This window comes from Canis lupus, chromosome 6 (genome assembly GCF_011100685.1).
Source record: "Canis lupus familiaris isolate Mischka breed German Shepherd chromosome 6, alternate assembly UU_Cfam_GSD_1.0, whole genome shotgun sequence".
Lineage (NCBI taxonomy): Eukaryota > Metazoa > Chordata > Mammalia > Carnivora > Canidae > Canis > Canis lupus.
In genome coordinates, this window is record NC_049227.1 from 57,517,281 (window position 1) to 57,536,936 (window position 19,656).

Here is a 19,656-nt window from a genome sequence, read left to right on the forward strand (position 1 = left end):
TCATAAATTTCAGAGGGAAGCTGGAAGGTTGAGAAAGGGAGAAAGATTGTATTAAGTTAGGGGCTGCTAAGAAGTCATATGATGATAAGAATCCAGGTGATAAGCAATGACTTAGAAGCCTTGACTTGCTTGCTTGCTTTTAGATTTATTTATTTATTTTAGAGAGAGAGTGTGTGAATGGGGAGGAGTAGAGGGAGAAGGAGAATCTCCAGCCAACTCCTTGCTGAGGGTGGAGCCATCCTGGAGCTGACATGAGCCTGACTTGGGGCCCCGATGTCAGGATGCCAAGATCACCACCTGAGCCAAAACCAAGAGGCATTTTCTCAACCAACGGAGTCACCCAGATGCTCCAGAAGCCTTGGCTTTTTTATGGAGACTAATGGAAATAGGATTGTGAGGCCCCCATAGTCTCTTACAGGAAAGTGGATAATTTATTCTTATTCTAGCTTCTTTCTCAGGACCAGTCTCTCAGACACTCGTGCTTTGTAGCCTTAGCATTCCTTTGTCATTGTTCACAATGTTCTTTCCATTGTCTGCACCCACTAAATCCTCAGCTCACTTTTTACCTTGCTTTGATCATCTCCATTGTTCTAGCACTTACAGTCACATTTGATAGCTAACATGTAATAATTTTCTGTTCCTTAGTTATCTTCTTATTATATTTCCTATCACCTTTATATGCATCTTTTACCTCTTAATATGGCTTAGCAAATTTCAGTGAATACTGGTTGGGTTTTGGAACATAAAAGAAAATAATGTCTTCCAGAAAGCAGCATAAATTGTAAGAGTAAGCTGGGGAAACTTTAAAGGAAAGTTTATTTTATTTTATATTTTAAGATTTTTATTTATTTGAGAGAGAGTGCGTGACAGAGAGAGAGAGAGAGAGAGAGCACACAAGAAGGGAGGAGGGAGGGTAAAGGAGCAACAGACTCCCTGCTGAGCAGGGAGCCTGATGCAGGACTCATCCCAAGATCCCAAGGCCCCCCAGGGATTGTGACCTGAGCTGAAGGCAGATGCTTAACTGCCTGAGCAACTCAGGCACTCTAAAGGAAATTTTAATTAAAAATTAATTAATGTCACCAATGTAAGGACTCTTTTAAAAAAAAAAATTCTCAGGGACCCCTGGGAATAAGTTTCCCACTTTGAAAAACACTAACTTAAACTGAAGTCTTTATCATTAAAACAAAAATATAAAATAAAAACAAATTTCTTATTGAACTCATTAGTGAAATCAAAAGAATGTGTCTGCAGGACCCAGTTGAGAAACTCTCCTGCTTAGATTACATATTAAAAGAACAGTGAGTGACTTAAAGAAATGTTATAACAGATAATTTTGAAATGAACACATGGAAATATTCATTTTCAAAATATGTTTGGAAATGAATCTTATAAGGCCATTCTTAAAAAACAAGGCCTTGGACAGAGGAATGCTCGATATTAACAACAGTAATAACAATAGCAATAATAATTTTAAAATTTGGGTATTTTTAGGAGAGTTTCTTGTATTTGTTAAAATGAAAGCAATGAGAGTTATAATATACCCAGATGGTAATATATGTCATGGGTCTTCCTTGTCTTTTTTTTTTTGGTTTCCCACATAAACTAACATGCCCTGGTTTGTGACTTTTTGTTTCTTCACTAGGCCAAAACAAAAGAGATCTGCAGGGCAGCTGTGGTGTGGGGGCCAGGGTGAAGTCTTCCCTCTGGAATCCCTGCTCCCTGAGACAGGGGAGCAGGCCCTCCACCCACATTCCCCTATGGAGGTAAGACCACAGGGGGTTTGCTGTGACTTGGAAATGGTGTGAGGTTTCCTGCTTTGTCAGAAGCCCTACTGAAGGTGAAATTGAAGGTGCATTGTGGGAGCGTCCTTTGAAGGTTCTGCATGAGCATAGGAAATGACAAGTTTGCAGGACTCTTTTTACTATAAGGGAATTTGCTTTGGATTTTTATTTCTAAATTCTCTGAGGCATCCCCCAGGCCTGAATCAGGTGCTTGTTTTGGGCTCTGCTCTGCAGGCAAGACAGTACTTTTCCCCCTTCTTTTGAAATTGGCCAGCTGCAAATTTTATCAGTGAAAACCAAATTCTAATCTTGGTTATAGATATAGAAAATGTAGCTTTAGATTATGTCCTTAGATTGTGTTGATATATAAAACACCTGCAGGAATGAATTGGAACTTTATAGCAATTTTTAGAAATAAAGTAGTAAATCTGTCTGTAGTAATATGTCAACCACGCAGAAAATAGGAGCACATATTGTAGTTTGTAGACCAGTATCCTGTCACAACACTTTTGGAACATTTGGTTCATGTTCTGTCACACGTTCTTTAGGATTGTTATGCAATTGCCTCTAAGATGTTGGCTGTTTTAGGCAACCTTTAAAGTTAGGGTCCTTCTGCCCCTCTTTATTGGGGCAGAAGTAATCTATTTTTATGTGGTGGTGGATAATATTTCTCCTAAGCAAACTTTTGTTTTTATCTTTTGAAACTTTTAAAGAATTGAGCCTTAGAAAATCAGACTCTCTCTGTGAGTGGAAGGGGGCTCTCTTTCACCTGCCACAGTCCAAAGTGGACGTTCAGAGCAGATTCTGGGGCTAGGGGACCTGGCTCTGCTACCTGCTGGGCATGCGACTTTGGACAAGTTACTTAAGCTCTCTGTGCATGTTTTCTAATCTGTGAAATAAGGATACTAGAGCTATTATAAGGATTTAGTGAGTTAGGATTTGTAAAATGCAAAGCATGTGCAAAGTACTATAAGGACCTGTTAAAAAAGGAAACACCCAGTGATTTTCTAATGATATAGTTTTTCAGAAATTTGAGGTGTTTGCTTCTTTAAGGAACATAAACAGGTTAGTATGAATTTGTTCAGCTGTCTGTTAAGCAACAGTATCTGCAGATAGGTCACTAAATACGAATTCTCATAAAACAAGTGGTTCTGCCCCCGTAGGAGGGATGGTTCCTTGTGAGAAACACAGCCTTAGTAAATTACTGAGACTCTGGCTGTCAAACAGATTTATGCAAACGTGGTAAAGTGCACTGCTTTATTTTAGCCCTCTGCTTATAATTCTTTTTGAAAAATTTCAGAACAAATGACCAAGACACCACCTTGGACCAAAGGAATTTTGTATCTTATGGTGACAAATTCTATAACTTGGATACAGTCCTGATTTGTAGCCAATGAAAGGAGAGGATTCATCCCCCCCAATCAGTTAATATTGCCATTAATAAAAGGTAGGGGAATCCTTTTATTAGAACTTTGCTGGGGAACCAAAAACGTAAGTTTATTTTAAAGCTTGGCTCAGGGCAGCCCCGGTGGCTTAGAAGTTTTGCATGCCCAGGGCGTGATCCTGGAGACCTGGGATCGAGTCCCACGTCGGGCTCCCTGCATGGAGCCTGCTTCTCCCTCTGCCTGTGTCTCTGCCTCTCTCTTTGTGTGTGTCTCTCATGAATGAATAAATAAATAAAGCTTGGCTCAATGCTTTAGGCTTCTGGATTTATGAAAATAATATCACATTATTAGTATAAAGATATAAAGAGAAAATACTTCTAGACATTGTCAATTTTGTAAATACCTATATAATTTCTTGTTTTTCCATATCATCTATTTAAGCTGAACTGAACTAATTGATAGCCCTGAATTTTAAAGATGTTTTGCAAAAACCCCCACATAACCCCACAAAAACCCAACACACACACACACACACACACACACACACACACACATCCCAAAACCCAACCAATCCCAAATATCTCAAACCTTTCATTCTGCCAATATGTAAAGCTTTAGGGGGTAGTATGCTCTGGTGGTTAAAGATTTGGGCTCAGAGCTAGATGGATGTGGGTTTGAATCCTTGTCCTCCCACTTATTAGCTATGCTATCTTGACAAGTTACAAGGCCATATATGTAGTATATGTGTAGGTTTGTACACAGGCCTTAGTTTGTATATAGCCTTATAGGGCTGTGAGAAGTAAATATATTTACACGTATAGAATGTTTTTGACTCTGCTTGGCACAGGGTAATTGTTCAATAGATGTTGATAGTTACATTACTGAGAATCTGGCTCCATTGTGAATAGTCACTTCACTCTTTAAAGACAAGACACTGGGGCATCTGGGTGGCTCAGTCATCTGCCTTCAACTCAGGTCATGCTCCCAGGGTCCTGGGAATAGGGCCCTACATGGGGCTCCCTGCTCCATGGGGAGTCTGCTACTGCCTCTCCCCCTTCCCTGCTTGTGCTCTTTCTCCTTCAAATAAATAAGCAAAATATTTAAAAAAAAATCATACCAGCAAACCAATAAAAGAATTATGAAAATTAAAAAAAAAAAAGATAAAGAAAAGTCACCCCTAATAATTAAGTTACTTAGGACTTGGTTTTTTTCTCTCTTCTTCTACCATGTAAATTTATTTATTTATTTATCTATCTATTTATTTATTTTTAAAGATTTCATTTATTTATTTTGAGAAAGATAGTAAGAGAGAGCCTGAGCAGAGGAGAGAGGCAGAGGGATAGGGAGAATCAGACACTCTGCTGAGCAGGGAACCTGAGGATGGGCTCAATCCCAGGACCTGAGATCATGACCTGAGCCAAAGGCAGATGCTTCACCTACTGAGTCACCCAGGTGCCCCCATGCCATTTTTAGAAATTAGAAAGCCTTAGAACACCTGGCTGGGTAAGTCAGTAGAGCATGTAACTCTAGATCTTGAGGCTGTACAGAATTAGGGTAGAGTTTACTTAAAAAAACAAAACAAAACAAAACAAAAAACCAACTTAAAAAAATTAGAAAGCCTTAACATGATTGATACATTTGAATGCAGGATTAGATATTCACACCCAATTCAAATGTTCATGTCTGCACTTGAAACCAAAATTTGACAATGTGAGGCAATGAATACTGTGTAATTTGAGTCTATGAGAAATCTAAGGCCTTAAATCTAGGGAGACTATATCAAAGCTTAGGCTAACTTCACCTAGGGTGTTTTCACCTTCAGGATATTATGGCTATGTATATCTCCAAGGCTTAGTTCAACTCTCTCAAGTAGTAGGTGCTCAATAAATATTGATAAGGAAGGGATAGTTCACTGAGGTTTTAAAACTAAGCCAGGTAATCAAAGATGATCTGACCTTTATCAAAGTATCTCCCGGATTCCCTCTCTATAGAAGAGAAAGAGGACAAGAAATCTTCTTGTCTCAAAGTAGGGAAATCGAGTAACTTTCCAAGTAATAATATACGCAATAGGATAAGAAACCTCCCTATTCCCTTCCAGTATATTAAGGGCCTATGACTAGAGAACTTTCAAGTTGGGAGAGGAGGTCTCCTAGGCCACGTTCCTAGTTTTAAGAGGAAAAAACCGACTTCGAGGGTTCCAGTTGTATATCTAACGGGAAGTCCAGTCTCAGAAACCTCTCAGCACACCATCATTTCATCAGCCCGTTGGTAAAACTGTGACTTAGGCATGTCTTTTAATAGAAGAGCGAGGTGTGGGCAGGAGTAACAGAGTGGGGTTCTGCTTCCTGCGTTCGTCACCCTTGCAGGGCACAGTTCACAGACACAGGTGCGCAGAGGGTGCACCTTGGTTTCCACCGCGCCGACGTTAGGCCAGCCTGGGATGAAGCTGACCGAGCTCCTTCCCTTGTATCTATTTAGTGAGCCCAGGAGTGCGTAGCGCGCTCTGCGCTGTCAGGAGGAGGCAGGACGGCCCTGGCGCCCACCGCCCGAGGCAGGATCGGGAGTGGAAAAAACAGGGAAGAATGACTGTGTACGGGGTGGGTGCTGCGTAGGCTTTGCTCAGGAGGGGGCCACAGGGTGGGATCAGCTGACTGGAGGATTTAGACTTTTTATTATCAAGACTGAGGTGACCCAATAAACCCCCCACGCCTCCAGGGACCCGGAAAGTTTGAAGGACGGAGTTTGAGGGAGCGCATCCCCGCGGCTGGCGCCCCCCTGCACACCCCCCCCCCCCACCTCGGGCGCGCCGCTCCTCTCCTCCTCCCCCTCCCTCCCAGCCCGGAGGGAAGGGCCGGCTCCGGCGGCGCTCGGGACTCATCCATCAGCCGGGGAGGAAGAGGGGGAGGAGGGAGGAGGCGGGAGGCGGGCGGCGGGCGGAGGCGGTCCCCGGCCGCGCGGCGCCCTCGGCGGGGCGGCGGCGGAGGGCGCCCTTCCCCCCGCGCGCTGATTGCTGTGGCGGCCTGCCCGTCCCCGCCCGCGTGTGTGCGAGCGAGCGCCAGCGCCCGGGCCGGCCCGATGGGGGTACTCGAGGCTCTCGGGGACGCCGGGCGGCGCTTTCCTCTCCGCGGCGAGTGAGGCTCGGAGGTCTGCGGCCCCGCGCCCGGCAGTGTCCGCGGGCGGCCCCCGGAGCTGCCCCCCTGCAGGAGGCGAAGGGCCCGGCGGGTCCGGATGGCGTAGCTGTGCCGCGGCGCTGCAGCTGCCGGAGCTCGCCGCCGCCGCCGCCGCCGCACGCTGGGCGGGGACACCGGGCTCCGCGGGGCTCCGCCGGCCTCCGACTTGCGGCGGGGGGATCCGCGCCCGACGCGCCGCCTCCGAGGTACGTGCGGGCCCGGCCCCGCGGCGCCGCCTCCGCGCCTCTGGCCCGCGGGCTCCGTGGGCTCCGTGGGCTCCGCGGGCTCCGCGGGCTGCACCGCCGTGCGCGCTGCGCGGGGCTCGCGCCTGCTCGCGGCCCGGGGCGCTGCGGCCGCCGGACCCCGCGCTTGGGGGCGGCGTTGGTCCACGCGTGTCTCCGCTCCGAGGAGCGGCCGCCTGGGTCGGTGCGCGGCGCCCGTGGCGATGCGCTGTCCGGGGCGACGGCCCCGCTCCACTCCTCCTCTCCCTCGGCGGTTCCTCCCGACCCCCCGGGGCGCGCGGGCCACTTGCATGCGGGCGCGGGACGGCGGCGGGCGCAGGCTTGCTGAGGGCTTGCGCTCCTCGGCGCTTGCAGAGGCTGCGCCCTGGACCCGCGCGCCCCGGGAGCCGCGCTGCCCGCAGCCCGCGCCCGGGGGTGTCGTGGGGAGGCGCGGAGCGCTGCAGCCCGCAGCTCCGCCTGTGGCCGCTTACCCGCTACCCGGTTCGTTTGGAACGCTTCTTAGCATGTCCATTTGGTGAGAACAAACTGGAAGTCTTGGGCTGTTGCTAGCAGAATCTGCTTGCAGACTTCTTATTAGGGCATTTGCCCACTTTTCCAGAATCACGTAGTGTAGGGAGCCGGCGTTGTCAAGCGTGAATGACCTTGGCATAGTGGCACTTAATGGGTTCAGTTGAGAGAAGAGTTGAGAGAAGAAGATCGTTCGAGTCCCTCAGCTGTGAAAAGCGAGTAATAATGGGTCTCATAAAGTCACTGTGAGAATGGAATGACTTAACGTATGTTCAAGTACTAGGAGGGTGTCGCACGGGTGTTAGAGCTGTTGGTCCCGAGCGCACAGGTGATGCGGAAAGAGCAAAGAGGGTAAAGGATGGTAGGAGTGACAGCCGGAGATGACGGGGAACCAGGCGTCTCCTGAACATCTCCCTTAGAAGAAAAGTTAAGGGAGCCGTTTGGGTGGAAAGAAGTCCCTAGAAGTAACAAAGCACAGGTCAGGACCTTTTAATTATCCTGAAATGGTACTTTAAGGCTGCTAACAGTCATTTCACTGTGAGATTTGCTATTTCTCTCGAATAGGAATAGCTAACGTTTACTGAGCCCAAACTGTGTGTGTGTCACTGTTTCCTATGCCTTTCGGACCACTTAAACCTCACACGGACTCTGTGGTTAAAACACTATCAGCCCCATTTCACAGATGAGGCGGTAGAGGTTAGTTACTTGCTCAAGCTAACACATAACTTTCTGTTCTGATTCCAGAGCTAGTTTAGTCACTGAGGAGCATCAAGTGCAGTCAGTTTTCTGTGCAGTGAGCCCAGGTGTCTTCTCCAGTTCAACTTCCCATTTTGGCTGGACATATATCCCTTGAAACAGGAATCAGGTATCTGTAATGAATTTAGGTAATGTCCTTACTGGGGTGCCGCATTACAGCTCTGAAGCTAGATCCAAGTAATTATAAACAGAACCCTGATGGGTATTACCATGAATCTTTATTCTTAATTTCTTTTATTCTCTTCACATTGTCAGAGTTACTTGGCTTCCTTAGGAAACAGCTTGGGGTTGGCACAGGAGGCAGGGAAATAATTCTTACCCCCTTAAGGGCTATTAAAATGAAATTGATTTCATGCCATTGTGTCAGTTAAAGGATGTTGCTCTGTTTCTTGGTGTTCTCTGCTTTTGGCTTTAATTCTGCATTGTTTAGTGTTTCAAGGCTTCAGCATATTTTCAGCCCTTCAGTTTGTCTTTGTCATTTGTCAACTTTAATTTTTCCTGTTTTGATGGAATCTGACCATTACATGGCAGCTTTGCTTAACAACTGTTGATCTAGCTCATGTTTTTAAATATAAAAATCACCAACTTACTTTTGAACCCCAGCACTTCAAAGGCAACCCCTGGGGAATTTATTGTTATTTTGAATATTAGCCAATAGGGGGAGTCTAACACACTATTGATGTCTATCAGGCACTTTTAAACCAGTTTTTAGGGTGTTAAGCATACATTTCAGAAATGGAAAATATTACGGCTTTATCTAGCAAAATCACCAAGTTGCTTTCTGAGTTTATGGTGGAAAACTAGGTTTAGTTTCAACTGATTACTATAAGAATGACTTTGAGGATCAGGCCTGTATATTGGATATATGTCAAGAACTTTCTGGTAACTGGACAGGTATTAAATACACATGCATGTAGTTTTTTCCATTTGTTTCTCTTAAGAAGTGAATGTAAGATAATTTTGTACACTTGAATAATATTTCAAGTTATCCAAGAGAACTGGGAATCCAAAGAGATCCATTGTTCATCCTTTTGTAATGATCCTCATTTGTCTTTGGTAGACAAAATTGGATGTAGTGAATTTGTTCACAGGGAGGTTGGTACACTTACAATCCTATCATTATCATTCTTCATTAACATCTTCCAAATGCAAGACAATGAGAGATTGTTATCCCGAGTAAGAGCAATTCTAGGCATTCTTTAGAGGCTTATATTTTAGTAAACAGTAATAGTTCAGAAGTATCATATTTGTTTAGAAGTGTGATGTGTCTATAGACACTCATTCTTGTCAATATAATAAACATTAAGAATTAACATGCTTGGAAAAACAGTGATACTGAGTTTTAAAAAAGGTTTTCAGTCTTTGCTTGCAGTTTTTATAGGCTAGTTTCCTTGTTTCTTGTGTATCAGGTAGTTTTGACTTTATTTCATTTAACAACCTAGGGTCATATGGATCCTTTTTAAAAATAACTTTCAAATTTAGTCCCTTCTTTCTCAATCTCAGCATTGCAAAAGCTACTTCAGGGGAGCATTTTACTTAGGTTTTAATTTAGTCTTCCATACTCTAATGTAGTTTATACTCAGTGGGCAAACATTTTAATTTAGTCTTCCATGCTCTAATGTAGTTTATACTCAGTGGGCAAACACTTTTCAGCCCCCTACTCCTAATAGGATTCTGATTCCTGGTCTTGGAGTTCAGCAAATGAGCTGTCCTCTTTCAAACCTCTGATAGCAGGGGGCCAAGATGCCTTAAGGCTTCCTACGGCTTTGTCTTGGAAAGTCTTTATAGATTGACAAAATTGATTTGCTTAAAAGAAGGTATTGTCCTATTCCTTTTAAGCCTCAAAGGAATTATTAATCTTTGCCTTTTGAATGCAAACTTAGTCGCTTCTTGTAAAAGTCAGGTGACTTTCTAAAAGGCAGAATCTGAGCCTAAGGGACGGGGGACCTCAGATATCCTTTTGAGCTTGGTATTAAGAAGGTGATCACTGTTGACTTCTTTAGTGCCTAAGGGATCATCAATTTCCTGGGATGATAAATCTGGGAAGATCTGACTTTACGTTTTAGTTTAACAACAGAATTTAGAGGATGACTGGTAAGTACTAATATTGCTGTAACATTTTTTTTCTGGATTTATATGCTGTCATCTTTTTGAATTGCCCCTATTCTTGATAATCCATCTTGAAAATGTGTGTGTGTGTGTTTAAGATTTTTATTTATTTGGGATCCCTGGATGGCGCAGCAGTTTGGCGCCTGCCTTTGGCCCAGGGCACGATCCTGGAGACCCGGGATTGAATCCCACATCGGGCTCCCGGTGCATGGAGCCTGCTTCTCCCTCTGCCTGTGTCTCTGCCTCTCTCTCTCTCTGTGACTATCATAAATAAATAAAAATTAAAAAAAAAGATTTTTATTTATTCATGAGAGACAGAGAGAGAGAGAGAGGCAGAGACACAGGCAGAGGGAAAAGCAGGCTCCATGCAGGGATCCCAATGTGGGACTCGATCCTGGGACTCCAGGATCACGCTCTGGGCGGAAGGCTGGCGCTCAACTGCTGAGCCACCCAGGCGTCCCCAAATATTTTTTTGTTGTTGTTGCTATTGGACAAAAACTAATTATAATTGTCAGGTTCATTAGTTAATGAGGACAGTTTTCTTTTATCTTTTTTTTGCTCTTCACAGCTATTTGAGACATGATTTTATCACTTTTATTTTGTACCTTGGAGCATTTTTCCTTGTTTTTAACTTTTGAAATCTTGAAACTTAAAAAAAATATTAACTGCCTTTTGAAATTTGCGTAACTCAAGTAAGTAAATGTGTTTAAGGATCTTTAACTTATAAGTAATCTTGTATCACCTCTAGGAATATAGACAGTTTGGAATGTAGAAGAGCAAATATAGGTTATATGAAAAGCTAGCCTTCCACAAATTACAGCCTTTAACAACTTCTGTGAGAGCTTGTGTGGCTTTGAAAGAAAATTACTGCACTAAGATCCATGGCAGTAATTTCTCTGGTTCCACATCTTTAGAGTTAACACTTGGAATGATAACATTGTCTCTTTGTAGCATTTCATAAAACACAAGCTATTGCTAATTTGTTTGGTTTCCAGTCAAGCTGAAATAAATCCACGCAGCTTGGAAGGACTTTATAAAAAATGATCTAGGTCCATTTCCTGGGATCTGTCCCTTTCTAGATTTCTTGTTTTATATCTTTTGAAATAGAACATTTGTTTGGTAAGTGACATTGAGCTTTATTTTCTCTGTTTGCAAAGTCCTTGCTTAAGATTTAGTACAGATTTCTGAGCATTTTTTTCCTTCTTTCAGAGAGAGTAATGATTTTTATCTCTCAACCAAGAAGTGTGCAATGTTTAGTGTTTGAAACAACATTTGTAAACATTCTGCATGAGGCCGTTCTGATTTGAACGTCATGCGTTTTTTATTCTTTAGTTTTCTAGGCCAACCATCAAGACTCAATAAAAGGATAAAAAAAATAATTGGGTCTATTAGTAAAAAAACTTAATAAGAAGATAACTCAGGGCATACTTACAATGCATGGTACCTTTTTAAATTGGGATTATTACTGAAGGTCTGAAATAAGAGTCTTAGCCATCTTGATATGTCCTGCTTAAGGTGATAGAGGAAAAAGAAGATTAACACCTACATTTGTGCCGAAAGCTTTTTCAAGTCTGGCAAGAGGACTCTGAATTAGAGTAGAGTGTGGCAAAGTTCATTTTTAGGATTTATTTTTTTATTTTATTTTTTTTAAGATTTTATTTATTTGTCAGAGAGAGAGAGAGAGAGAGAGAGAGAGAGAGCCCACAAGCAGGGGGAGCGGCAGGCAGAGGGAGAAGTAGGCTCCCTGCTGAGCATGGAGCCTAATGTGGGGCTGGATCCCAAGACCCTGGGATCTTGACCTGAGCTGAAGGCAGACGCTTAAATGATTGAGCCACACAGGTGTCCCAATTTCTAGGATTTAATGTTAAGTTGTTGCCATAGTAATATTTTAGAATTAAATCTAAAATGTTATCTCTGTCCTTACTTTATGAAAAAGGATGGTAATTCAGAAGCATATACTCTCCCCATCTCTTGGACACTGAATTCTGGGAGGGGGGGGGGCGCATCCGAGTTGGGTGCTGTTTGCAGAGGAAGAAGCACCTGCTTGTTTGTCCTTATAAGTATATAATTCATTTCCCTGTACATGCTGAAGGTGTGGATTTTGTGTGAAATTGCAGGTGGAACATATGTAAAAACAAATTTAAGTTGATTAGTCCTTGAAAAAATGATCTTTAGAAAACAGTCTTTACAGATACTGCTAGTCCTTGGGCTTTCCTGTTAATTGGGTTGCCCTGGGAGAAGGTCTGCAGTTTTACAGGTATGATGGCTAATCGCTATTGATGGGTAAGAACACCAAATTGATCAGGTGGACGGTCCAGTGTAACTTTGGATTTCTTTTTTTAATTCTTATTTACTATTTTATTAATGGAATCTTGATGAATTACTTAATTTCAATTTAGTGTGTGAAAAGACTCCCTTTGGGGAGTATGGTTCTGTTAGCATTTTTAGTGATTTATGTGTTTTGACAGTATGCCATTGGTCTTTGGATGCAAAAATACACTGCTGCCTATTTGCAAACTTCATTTCATAATTAACTGATGATTGCTGGAGCAGAATGTGCTTTATTTTTCATAATTGGGAGGTCATTTTAAGTGAAATACTTAGATTCCAATCTCAAAGCTCTGTGTTCATGTTATACCCTAAGTACTGTTGTGCGACACTGCCTGTGTTGAGTTATCTCTCTTCTATTTTTCCTTTAAAATAAAACATACCCAAACACAAAACTCTCTTCTGAGTGTCCATAAAAAAATAAACGTCTCATTTTGTCATATTAGACTTTGTGCAGTTGGCTGGCAAATTAACTTCAACTTTGAGGGAAAGCACCAGTGACTCATTATGTACGTTTTGCATTAATTACATTGTAAGGTCTTCCCTATCTGTGTGGGAGAAGTTTCTGATCTTCTAAATGGGCATGTTTACTATTGCTGGTCTATCTCTTTTTGTCAAAGCCTTTCTGAGCAGACAGACATCCCTTAGTATTATTATTCTTCTGTCTTTATAGAGATTGTTACTTGTCGTGTATGCATAATATACCATCTGAATCATGAAAAAATTATTTAGGGTAACAACGGACTTTGTGAAGACACACCTTTTTCTTTTGTTTCCATCTTATTCATCCATTACAATCATTGCACAACCATTGGATGCATCATGTTTTTGGAGCCAGGGGAAGGATGACCTACTTGATACATTTTGTGTGTGAGTGTGTGTGTGTGTGTGTGTGTGTGTGTGTGTGTGTTTATGCCTTTTTCAGTTTGTGGCATCTTTGTTTTATTATTACAGTGGTTGCTTTCTACCATATTCAAGATTTTAATTTCATTCAGTGTGTGGGCGAATAAAGTTTCCTGTAGAACCAGTCCTACTAAATTCTTCAAAAAAGTTCTAGAAAGTATCCCATTTAGATACCTTGCTGGGTGTAGGGCTTTTGGTAATGTTCGAATGGGAGATAACTGAACACAAAGCAGGATTCTGTTTTGCTTAACCACGGAGAAAAAAGAAGGTAGCATCTAATTCATTAGGACAAAATTCACTCTTGTGTAATAATGAGGCATTTAACTGTTTTCTTTGGAATTAAGATATATTTCAAGTAGGTATATAGGTAAAAGATTTGCAAAAGAAACTTTGCTAAGGCTGAGGTTCTGTAGTTGGCAATTCCTGTAACCCCGAAGATCCTGTTCTCTGAAGCCAGGAAAAAGCAGTCTGTTTCCAATTATATATCACAAAAATAGGGAAATTAAGCCAAGAAAAATGATCATTTGGGGGTTGGGTTGCTTTTTTGTGGAGGGTAAAGGAGAAAGTACTCTAGTTGCACATTTAAAAAAAATCTGTTAGTCTTTCAAATTTTTGGCTTTCAAATTTTTCTCAATTTTTACCTTTCTCACAATTTCTATATTGGAAATTAAGAATAAATTTGGGATTAAAAAATTCCTTCTTCAGCTTCTTTTTGTTTCTCAGAGAACAAATAGAAGAGTTGTCAGGCAGTTTCTGCTGACACTGGCTTGGTGTTTTTGGTAGAGCCTTTTCCAGTCTGAGTGGTGTCAGGTTATGGACTCCCAACATCATACCAGGTAGTCAGTGCTGTGGTTTTTTGGTTATACTTTGACTCTACTTGATTGGGCATGCGGTCCCTGCTGCTGCTCTGTTGGTGAAGAGAGACTAGGGATGCTGGTGTGAGAAGCCTAACTGGAAGCTGAATGGTGTGTGGGTGCATATGGTGTCCTCAGCACTTGTCAGAAGCACCTAGCCTTTCTGAATGCCTGTGGCTAGTTTCAGGATTAGTGGTCCTGTGAGACCCAGGTGTTAACTAAGAAATCTCCTTTCTGCTGCCAGAAGATCACCCCCAGCAGATCTTAGTTCCTGTTTCTCACACCTTACACCTCCACAGAGTATTGAATAAAACTTTCCTAATGGTACAGAACCTCTGGTAATGATGTTGTCTGTTGGGGGCCAGTGGTGTTTGGCTATTGGCTCATTTCTTCTCACCTCCGTGAAACTCCTCAGCCAGCTGCAGGCAGGCTCCCACACCCGCCATACCAAGACGTCCAAGGTGCTAGAAAAGGTGCAAGGTGCAAAATTCATGCTTGCTTCCTGTCAGCATCGCTGCTGCCCTCTCTCTCCGGGGCCTTTGCCCTTTGCTGCTTAACTCTTGTCTTTTCCCTGAGTTTTATCATCTTGGTTTCCCTGGAGTTACTGCTTCTGATTTTCCCCTTACCTTCCCCATCTCTCTTCGGGTTTCTTTTCCAGTGCCTGATCCTTAGGTGTTGGCATTCTCCAAGGTTCTATATTTTCCCTTTCCCTTCTCTTCTCAGTTTACATTTAGTCGCTTATGTTTCCATGCCTCGGTGGCCACGTCTCTGCCAGTAACTTCCAGTTTTATATTTCATACCCAGATTCCCAGCAGCTACCTGTTTGCTCTGTAGGTCTTTCTGTTAAAACCAAGTCCCAAACCCAACCTACTCTTTCTCTGTGGTCCCCAGTCTCCATCCTTCATTTCCTCTGTCAGTAAATTGCACCAGTTACCAAGCCAGGAGCCTCAGACACACTAAACTACTTCTGCTTCTTCCCTGAGCTAACACCAGTCCCACGGAGCTTACCTTTAGCCCATCTCAGCTGACCTTCTTTTCCTCATTTCCAAATCAGCATCTCACTTGCCCTACTGCATGGCTTCTCCAGTTGGCTTTTCCTGGCCTCAGCATCTCCCATCTCCAATTATTCATTCATTTTGGTTGGTACCTTCTAAAACACAGATCTATTTTCATTTCTTACATTTTAAAAGTCACTGCTGTTCCATTGTCCTTGGCAAGAGATGTCCAGTTGTTAATAAAGTAGCTTCAGACTACTTTTTCTAGCCATTTCTCTTTCTACTTCTCCCTGAACCTCACTATGCTCATACCAGAGTCCTTATGGTTTCTAGAACATACCACATGCTCTCAGGCTCCATTGCTTTTGTACTTGTCTCTCCTTTCCCTTCTCTGGTGATCTCTTGCTTACTCATCCAGGGTATCTATCTCTCTTGTCAGGTCTGTGATGAGGCTATACATAGGTCTTCCCGGTAGTGGGTTGGTTGCTTCTTCCCTTTGGCTTACTGGACTTCTCCTGCTACCTCCTGAGAACTCTTTTTTTTTTTTTTTTTCTCTCTCTCTGCCAGATTGTAGACTTTGCTGGAGCAGGATGGAGTCTCATCATCTTTGTATCCTGAAAGTGTGTCAGGAGCTTGGCTTATAATCTGTATTGTCAAAATGAATTCTTCAACTCTATTCTACTTCAGTTAAAGATCTGGGGAGAGGTGAAGTTTACAATAGATAGAAACTGTAACTATATAGAAAATGCAAAGGAAATAAACTCAGAATCATAGAGCTTAGGGTTATAGTGGGAGTTAGAAATAATCTTCTTTAAGTCCCCCTAAAGATGAGAACAGCCAGGTATGGGGAGGTTAGGTGGCCTGCCCACAATCATATAGCTGGAGAGTAGTTCCTTCTTTATTTCTCTGCAATATACTCTACCCAAAAGCCAGAATGGCTTTGAAAACAACTAAATTAGGACCTGTCATTCCTCTGCTTAAAACACTAATGTTCCTATCTTTCTCAGAGTAAAAGCCAGAATCCTTACAATGATCTGTAAAGCCACACACAACTAACTGTGACTCCCTTGGCAATTATCTCTTCGATCTCACTCCTGTGCTCTCTGATTCACTCACCGCGCTCCAGCTGCCTGGCCTACTTGCTGTTCCCAGAGCATGCCAGACATGCTGTCTCAGGGCCTTTGCATATGTTTTTGTTGCTTGGAATGTTTTTCTCTTAGATATCTACAAAGCTCACTTCCTGTAGGTCCTTACCCCAAACGAAACAAACCAAACCAAAGACCCCAAGTATTTCCTTTCCCTCTTCTCTGCTTTGTTTTCTTAGCATGTATCTATATCTCATATACAATTATATATTTTGTTTACAGTTTGTCTCCTTTGACTAGAAGGTAAGTTCACCAGGGCAGGGATTTTTGTTTTGTTCCCTATTGAATCCCTGTATCTGGAGCATTGGTGGCATGGAGCAGGCACTTGATAAATATTTGTTAGATGAATAAATGAATGAGAAGATTTTGTGGATTTCTTTTTTTTTTAAATTTAATTTTATCTATTTATTCATTAGAGACATATAGAGAGAGGTAGAGACACAGGCTCATACAGGAGAAGCAGGCTCCTTGCAGGGAGCCTGATGTGGGACTCAATCTTGCGACCGGGATCACACCCTGAGCTGAAGGCAGACACAACCGCTGAGCCACCCAGGCGTCCCTGTTTTGTGGATTTCTTATAGCTCCAGTTAAATGTAGGCTTATGGTATTACAAAGGGAAAACAATCAGATCTGTCTGGAAGGAGGAGAATCTGATGTTTAAAAAGCCTCATTTGAGACCTGTCATACTAGAACAGTGACCTCTTTTTAATTGATTGAAAACGGCAACCATGGTCTCCAGCCTTACAAGTGGTTTGGGAAGACTCCCAGTTTACCTCTCACAGGCTTGGGCTTGTGGTGGTTTCTCTCTGCCTGTGATTTGCCCTTTAACCCATTGGGCTGCACAAATGAAAAGTAAACATAGCATTAAAGAGAAGAGCAGGGGGAGAGGGTATAGGGCAGAGGAGCAGAATTTCCCCGCGGCCCTGACATCTTCCCTTGGCCCTGGGCCCATCCACTGGGCCACTCACCGTACCTTCCTGAGTTGCTTCAGGGCTGTGCTCTAAGGAATAGTCTGGAGACTGCCAGGCCAGATGACTTGAATTTTGCTTTGATGTTCGAATTTCTTTGAAAAGAAACATTCAGTTTAGGCCAAAAGGACAATGGAGAAAGGGTTTTTTAAAATTAAATTTGTCTTAATTTTGAAGAGAAGCTTTAACCCTTCTCAAGACAAGAATGTAGTTGAAATTAGCACGTGCTTCTATCAGTGATGCTAGTGAGGAGTCGGGCCTGGTGAGATCTGTTTTATGAAGCCAGTGACTTAAATCCAAGGGACAATAAATTATAGTTCTGAAGAAGCATCTGATTCTTGGGGATAGGGATGATGTTGAATAAAGAGCATAATTTGCATTAGTGTAACGGTCAACTCCTGCTCTTCTTTGTGATAACATCAGTGTGGTTCCTATGAGTCCTCCTCATCAGGACAGGAAGCCTACCGAAGGAAGTCGAAGGCTTAGGAGGAAGTTATTGGCCATGTACAAAGCTAACAGCAGATTTAACCCTTGGATTCCACACTATCAAATTGAAAACAAATGGTCTTGAACGGAGATGTTATCAATGACCTAGTTAAAAATCATAGCCACCATTTCCTGAAACCTGAGAACATACTAGGTAATAAGTGCTTTACGTGTTATTAATTAACTTATTTCTAATAACAATCCCATCAGGGAAATAGAATCATTATTTCTACTTTATAGCAGAGACTTGGAGGTATTTAGTAAGCTGCGCACAGCTACGCTGCTAGGAAGAGGCAGAGCAGGGATTTGAACCTCGGTAGGCAGGGGAGCAGGGTAGGGGGTCGGAGGTCCCCATGCTTTCCGCTGTCCTGTTGCCGTGTGTAGTCTGCTCTGAGAACACACCAAGCATGTACTTTCTGCAGGGGCTTTACACTTGCTGTCTCCACTGTTTGGGATGCTTTTCCTTCACAGGTTGGTCTTTCGCTCACTCTTGTGCTCAAATGCCACTTCATCTGAGAGGCCCTCTAAAAGCTTTCTGGTAACCAGTTCCACTTTGTGTGTGTGTGTGTGTGTGTGTGTGTGTGTGTGTGTGTGTGAGGGAGGGTCCTTCCCTCACACCACCAATTCTGACACTAGTTTAGTCCCATGAGACTGCCCTCTACTTGATGGGTCACAAGCCCAGGTTGCAGAATGGAGGTTCCCACAACCCTCTCTTTGGGTTTGATTAATTGCTAGAAAAGCTCACAGAACTCAGAAAAAACATTTTACTTACTAGATTGCTGGTTTCTTATAAAAGAATATGACTCAGGAACAGCCAACTGTAAGAGATGCAAGATGTAAGAGACAAAGTGTGGAAAAAGGGCATGGAACTTCCATGCCACTGGGCAAGCCACTCTCCCAGTCTCTACATATTTACCAACATGGCATGGCAGCTAGCTCTCCAAACCCCATCCTTTTTTTTTTTTTCTTTTTTTTTTTTTACAGAGTCTCTGTTACATAGGCAGGATTGATTAAATCTTTGGCCATTGGCAATTGAATCAACCTCTAGCTCCTCTCTGAAAAGGACCTGAAAGGTCCAACCCTCTAATGACCTGGTTGGTCCTTCTGGTAAGCAGCCTGATCCTGAGGTGGGGTCCAGAGGTTACCTTGATAACACAACAAAAGACATCTTTTATTCCTGTCATCACTTAGGGAATTCTGAGGATTTTAGGAACTTTGGCCCAGAAATAGGGACGAAGACCAAATATATATTTCTTGTTATAAATCACAATATCACACTTCCATGACCACCCTATCTAAAATAACATCCTTCCTCTCAGCACTCTTTCTCCTTAAGTTGCTTTATTTTTCTTTCATAGGACTTCCGTCACTTGACACATTATGAATTTGTTGTCTGTCTCCCCCACAAGAAGGTAAACTCCATGAAAACAGTGTCATGCTTAGTTTACTGCTGTGTCCCCAGCTTCCTGAACAAGGACCTGGCACGTGGTAGGTGCCAATAAATGTTAATTGAGTGAATGAATGAAGAAAAATAAACCTTCTAATTGAGGGATGCCTGGGTGGCTCAGCAGTTGAGTGCCTGCCTTCGGCCCAGGGTGTAATCCTGGAGACCCGGGATCGAGTCCCACATTGGTCTCCCTGCATGGAGCCTGCTTCTCCCTCTGCCTGTGTCTTTGCCTCTTTGTGTGTCTCTCATGAATAAATAAATACAATCTTTAAAAACGACAACACAATGCTAATTGATCCTTGCCTCCCTGATTTCAAAACACAACAACTTATCTCGGGTCTGATTGAATCAGACCTGCCCACTACCTAGAAGGTGACCATCTGTGCCAGGCCTGATTGGCATCTGTGGAGGAGGAGCTCCTGTTTGTAGTGGTAAGAAAATCAGACAGACCTAGGTTCAAAACCTGGTGCCAGAACTTATTGGGGTTGTTGAGTGTCTTGAAGCCTCACTTTTCTCTCTACAGAGTCCAGGATATCTGTCTTCTTGGGTTGTTGAGATGATGAAATAAGAAATTTGAAAA

General features: G+C 42.9%; 1 protein-coding gene across 5 annotated transcripts in view; it reads left to right on the forward strand.

The window, feature by feature from the left end:
- Window positions 1-6,306: 6,306 nt before the first annotated feature.
- Window positions 6,307-19,656, forward strand: part of TGFBR3 (transforming growth factor beta receptor 3) — a 194,775-nt gene continuing 181,425 nt past the window's right edge. For 4 of the 5 annotated variants that reach the window (XM_038541389.1, XM_038541391.1, XM_038541393.1 and 1 more), the window contains exon 1: window positions 6,307-6,542. The gene's annotated coding sequence lies outside the window, so the exon portion shown is untranslated. Of the gene's footprint in view, window positions 6,543-9,917; window positions 9,936-19,656 lie in introns of those variants that run through there. The other variant, XM_038541390.1, reaches the window with a different exon arrangement.